Source organism: Spodoptera frugiperda, chromosome 25, assembly GCF_023101765.2.
Source record: "Spodoptera frugiperda isolate SF20-4 chromosome 25, AGI-APGP_CSIRO_Sfru_2.0, whole genome shotgun sequence".
In the NCBI taxonomy this organism is placed as follows: domain Eukaryota; kingdom Metazoa; phylum Arthropoda; class Insecta; order Lepidoptera; family Noctuidae; genus Spodoptera; species Spodoptera frugiperda.
The window spans coordinates 8447121-8453779 of NC_064236.1; positions in this window are offsets into that span (position 1 = coordinate 8447121).

Genomic DNA, 6659 nt, shown 5'->3' on the forward strand with positions numbered 1-6659 from the left:
GGCTGGCGGGATGCGATGCGAGCACGGTGCCGACTCCCGCACCTCGCTGAAGCGCTCCACGATTGCGTTTCCCAGCCGACCAAGCGATGCGCTGACCGCTGAGGGACGCCCTGCACAGCCAACTTGCATTTATCTAAACTCATTGTTACATATCAAATTCAAAAATAATTCATCAATATTTTTTTAAGGCTTCTTTGTAGATTTAAGATTAACTGCATTACACAAATATTTAGTTTAATCTAGGTATCTTTCAGTAATTAAATCAAGATAATCAAAATCAGTTAATCAATAAACTTTAAAGACTTTTTACTGTTAAGTAAAAATATTGATTAGGGCAATTCTTATATCTTTCCAAATTTTTATAATTAAAATCTAAAGCTTAAGAATATAAATGTAATTTAAGCAGTATATTTGAATTGGTGACTATGAATTAGTTAAATATGTATGTTACAACGTGTTTGTTTACTACGTGAACATTGAGGGAATTCCACATTAGCGTAAGTCATGTAATCTCTCTTTGATGTCATAGAGTAAGAATTTAATCCTAAACTAGTAGTGGGCCACGACATCATTTGTGTGAAAACATCATTACATGTAGGTATAATTTGAAAAAGTTACTTGGTTTAATCGTTTTAGATTCATTGCAATTTATTTCAAATAAAATAGAAACTTAAAAGTTCGCGTTGGCCCGCAGAGTACTGCTTGAGGAGAGGACTTCAAAGCGTATATGTGTGATGGTGCTAAGTTCGAAACCTGGCAAATGCCCATCAATGTGTTCAACTTTTGCCGAGTTATATGTATTTTCTAATATTTTGTAAAGAAATCTGAAGTCATGATTTCAATGTATACCTAAGTTCTACATTTCAATTTTGCCCTGATCAATTTCGTGCGAAAAGACAGCTTTTCGGCAGTGGGACAATTGCAGACTTATGATGATGGATGAAAACTAATGATACGAAAGTAAGTTTGTTTGTTTGTTTATTTATTTGTTTGTTAAATACTTCATCAGTTAAATTATTATTTGTAAAGTTTTGGATAGGTTATATACATACATACGGGTACAAACATAAGATAATTTAAGGATTTTGGGAGGCTTTCACCCATTTGCCGCGTCAATGAGGTACTACTCGTACTAGGGCGTAGAATCGGGTCGCGTAGCCGGGTACGCCATGCCCACTGCAACGCCATCTTAAGTCTTGCTGAAGAGCTGCTGTCTCAAAGAGCACGCAGACTATTGCTCCTAGAGAAAGATATCAACTTTAGGTGATGGTAATCAAGTTACACGTACGAGAACCATGGCCTTAGTGACTGACTAAGGCCATGGTTCTCGTACGAGTCCTTCGCAATGATTTTTTGAATAAAACCGTTACAAAGGAACATTTTAAGTAATTATAAAATGTCTCTCAGTAGACTATGACTGCCTCGTTGATCGAATGGTCGCCAGTGCGACTGCCGGATAAGGAGTCTCGGGTTCGATTCTCGGGTCGGGCAAAGTATTGCTGGGTTTTTTTCGGTTTATCGAAAATTTCTCAGTGGTAGCACGGAGTCTGAGATTGTACGTAGTAGATATATGGCAATGGGCTTACCCCCTATTACATGGGACTTATAACACAAATGGTGAATAGTGAGTGTACATTCTACAGCGGCATGACATGCCGTAATGTGCACCTCTTGTGTTGTGTCTCTCAGTAGTAATGTCGGTAGTAAGTCTCGTTTTCATGAATGGGTGTTCTGTGGTTTAGTTTCTTGCAGACAAGAATCATTAATTTATGTGAACTAAAAACGAGCTCGATTTTTCCTTTTCTTTTCAATAAATAGCTTATCTGTTGCGGCCTCAGTTTACCTAATATGTATGTAAAATTAATACATAAAAACTTACTCATAATATTATTCCTATATTAACGATAAATAAACCTTTGACAAACATTCTGAGCACTTGAGGACTTTACAAAAGTTTTAGGCAATAAAAAATGAGTTAGGAATGGCATGTCATGAATGGTGATCGAAAAAGGAAGAGACGGGCAGACTTTGCGCTCGGACCTTGACTTTTGTCTCTTTTTAAGTACTTCGTGAATTTTATTCAAGAGGCTAAACCATGTTCAAATTTTTGAAAATATACATAGGTTGCAGAGTAATGATGTGCTAATGTTAACTAATCATGGAAGTAAAGGTATATGTGATTGTGTAAAATATTTATGTTTTATTAACATAAAACATTAAATATGTCTGTATGAATATTTGCATATTTGGGTTGTGTTGTGTTTTGTTATTTTTATATTGTTGTCTCGCTAGTGGACTGCAGAGTAAGAAGTTTTCCTGTCGAGAGCATTCCCAGGTCGCACAAAATTATTACTGTCGGTTTTTCGAAATTTTAATTTTCGGTTTTTCTGATGGACTGACTGACTGTTTCTATACTGCACTAATGTGCAGTATATCCAACAGTCTGTCTGTGTCAGTCTGCCATTATGATTACATTTTTATCCCTACAATATGGACCACATAACTGTTGAGAAGTGGGTAGTGGGTCTAGCTAACTGCCTTTATTCCTATGTTTTTTCATCGTCTAAGCCGGCAAACCAGCCGAGTGATGATCAGCAATGGCCGCCGCCCAGAGACACCTGAAACACCAGAGGCGTTACAAGTGCGTTGCTGGGGCTTACCTTTTGAGGGTTAAGAATTGAAGGTTTTTGGGGAATCATACAAAGAAACACAACGGAAGCGTAGTTTAACTTAGGTTCTCTGTGAGGCCGTGGTATCACTCCGGTTGAGTCGGCCCATCCGTGCTTTCCCACACTTATGTGAGAAAACTATTACTTGTCAAACTCAAGAAATCGAATCTCACTTCGCTTTCTCACATAGTTATTCTGCAGTTGTAACGTAACTACAATAATAAAAGAGTCAACAAAATATTATACTTAATATACGAAAAATAACAGAACTTTAGTTTAAATATAAATAAACAACGGGAAACAAAACTTATTTTGTCGTAGTTTCAATAAGCTAGAGAGGCGGTGCGCCGGTACTTAACGAAATGTTGCGACGGAGCTGCACGCTGCACGGCTAACTTTATATGCTGTTATTTTGCGAATCCCAATTATTAAACTTAATTAAATTGAGTTTTTTATTAAGGTAACTTTCAAATACATTATAAGGATCGAAGATATATGAGAAAAATATACACTCAATAGCAATATTACAGTGAACTAAATACTTTAGCGCGGTTTCACCCGCTCTGCTTGGCTCCTATTGGTCATAGCGTGATGTTTTATAGCCAATAGACTTCCTCGATAAATGCACTACTCAATACAATAATAAGTACAATAGTACAAAGATCCCTTACTTAAATTAATCTTTAATATCTTGGTATAACCTATACCTATGTACCTAGTGTGTAGTATAACCACAGACTAAACGGAAATTCAGACTTTAGGTACATGTATTTTAACTAAGGTATTCAGAGTTTGTAAACTCTTTCCGTGCCGTTGACTCATTGGTGTGGCTTCGGTGATGTGTTGGCCATGGCCACAATTTGCTGCTACGCGCTACGAACTACGCCCTTCGGAATGCACGCTACGGACTACGCGCTACGAGCTACGAGAGTAGTATTTCACCCAAACTAAAGTACAAAAGGGTTTAATATACAGCGTGTAACAAAATACCCATATACCAATACTGTGTCGTTCTTGATTTTAAATCATACAAACGTATCACAACACTACAGGAATCACTCGGTAATATTACGAAACATTTTTCCTGTAAATCTGATCGCCTCATGCCAGTATCTACGTAATTTTGATATTCGGTTTCTGGAATTGTATGTATTGGAAAATTCATAACTTCGTTCCATGAAAACATGAGTTTAAAAACTATTCCCGTATCGTTTGTTATGTTATCTAGAAACCGTGCACTTGATATGTAGGGCATGAAGGATACTACTTTTTGACAGTGCGGGTATTAAAGAATTTTATGTTAGCTAATACTTATAACAAGTATGGTTTTTTTGTTTCGTTTTGGGTCGTAATTCATTGTACATGAGAAGTGCCTTTTTCATGGTCTTTTCTAAAGAAAAGACAAGATAAATCTTTATCTGTTATTGTTGACTTAATGTTAAACTTTTTGTAAGTATTGTATAATAAGCGATGCATTAGAGCGATACTTGGTAGGCACGTACCAGAGAGCAGTTTTATACGATCCTCAATACATGTAAAATATCGCAGTTCAGCCGAATTTGATTCAGACACTGACCCTTACCGATTTGGAAATCGGCCAGGAGAAAAAGTTATATGAGTGTACGTGCACAGCACAGAACGGTATAATTGTGTTGTGTACTATGCACGAAACTTATTGACCAAATGCCTTTTTTGGTGATAAATAAACTTTCAAAAGAAGATATAGGGAGCATTTACAAAGGAATATATTGCAAAGAATTGCAAAACTGCTTAATTCCACTAGTTGAAGAATGAGTTAGCTCAGACAGTCAGTTTCAGCTTTATCAGGAAGGACGAAGCATTATAAAGATTTAAAAAATTATGCTAGTAATAGCACAGACGTTGGAATAAGCCCTGCGTTCCCTCTATTTTAGGGATCTCATAACATAATTTTAATAAATGTATGACAAGGCCACTGACTAAGAGTCCGTAAAGAACTAATATTAATAAAAAAATAAACAAAATATAACTTAAATGTACAACTCATAGGATAATTTATGAAAGCTTACCTAGTTTAGGCGATTTGTGACTTCTTCGGGAGTTGCATTTATAGGTTTTATTATAATTGTGTTTGTACATATACTCTACATTCTGTGTATTGTACCTATTTCTATTAATTCCCCGCTTGCAACTTCACTCGCGTATACAAATAAAATGTAGGAAATATTCAGCCTCTAAAATCTCCAGACGCAAAAATCGTACCATTCTTGCGAAGCGCTGTGAAATAAAAAGAAATAAGACACACGTTTGCTTTAATAGATTGAAATAAATACCTACTGTAAATCGCGTTTTTTAATATGTGTTAATCTGTTGTGTTAAACCACTGTTTCCTCTTTTTTATTTTATTTACTTTTGCCCATTTTCTCTAATAAATTAATGCAATTAAACCCTTTAGATCGTATGCTTAAAGTGTAAGTGTGAAAATTATCCGTCACGAACAGGACATTAGTTACAAATCTTAAACTAGGACTTGTACATAATGTACGTATGTCGGTAGGTACCTAGGTACGTAGGTAACCTACAATTACGAAGAGGGCAGTTGGCTGTCGCTCCACTTTGATATAATAGCAACTTAGAGCTGCAGAATCTGATTATACTGAGTTCTGCTAGTTAATCGTGTTTGAAACTCTGACGAGTGAGACTCTGTTTGAAACCAGGGCTCTCTGAAATAATTTGAAATTGCGCCGTAGTTTCTTGCGTACAGTCGGAATGATTGATGAAAATACCTACGTACTTTTAAATTTGTATGAAATTCAAATTATAAATAACGAACGATGGAAAAAAATCAGGTACTAGGTATTGGGAATATTAAAAAAGTAGAGTGGAAAGTGTTTATATTTCTTATTTGAGGTCTACGTCCAATATATATCAACAGGTAGAGAAAACACAGAAGGGATTGATATAAAAATTGACGTACTTGTACGTATACTTAATTGATACTTTCAAACAATCACTATGTTTCTCGTGTGAAGATAGAAATACCCACTTGGATACCAGCAACGCCATCTATTGATTAAAATAGTACTAACGTGTGTTGTTTTCACGCAAGACAAGTCGCAAGCTCAGCCACAGGTCATTGTGGCACGCCTTTATAATTTCCGAAGGGGTAGGCAGAAGTTCTTTCACATTCACTTACAATGAAACCCACTACTGAGTTTTTTTTAATCCAATTGGCAACCGCCAATTCGATAATTATGTAGGTAGATCCTTCTTTATTATGATTCTTCTCCGTAAAGTACCTAACAGGCTTTCCTGTACCCTTAGTACGAGTTTACTTTACGTAGAAGGAAAATGAAACTATAGTTTGATTGGCCGGTGCGAATGAATGAACCAATCAGAGCGCCAAACGCGGTCTCGTTTTGATTTCGTTATTTAACAGAACGCTATGTGTCACAGTTTAACGCTATGTTAATTCCTTCCAGTAAACACGTGCATTGTTTAGTTATTTAACGATTTAAGATTTAACATTAAAGGATGTGCTTAAGCGACACATGAAGGAATGCGGCGTCGATTTATCTACGTAAGAGCTTGCATCTAACCGAGGAAACTGGAGGTCACTGTTGAGAAAATATCTAATTTTGAGACTCGTCGGCTATCACAATTAGATGTTAATATTGTAACGAAATAAAAGCCCGAAGAACAGCATCAATTCTTGCGTGTTGTCACTTATTAATTTAAGTATGTATGCTTTATGCGACCTTTGCTTAATTTCATCCACACAAAATAGCAAGCACTGATACCTTTCTATATCAAGCAAGAGGTCTAGCTTGCAATTATAGTCCTAAGACCGAAATTTTAAATATTTTAGAGTAAACTTGCTCTTCTAGATTGCCCTGGAAATTGTAATCATGTCCATTGAACGACAATAGCCTTACCTTGCAAATTAACACGGGTATAGAAACATGAATAGATTTATAGTTACATTTTTATAGTTATCATTTTTTTAGTTAC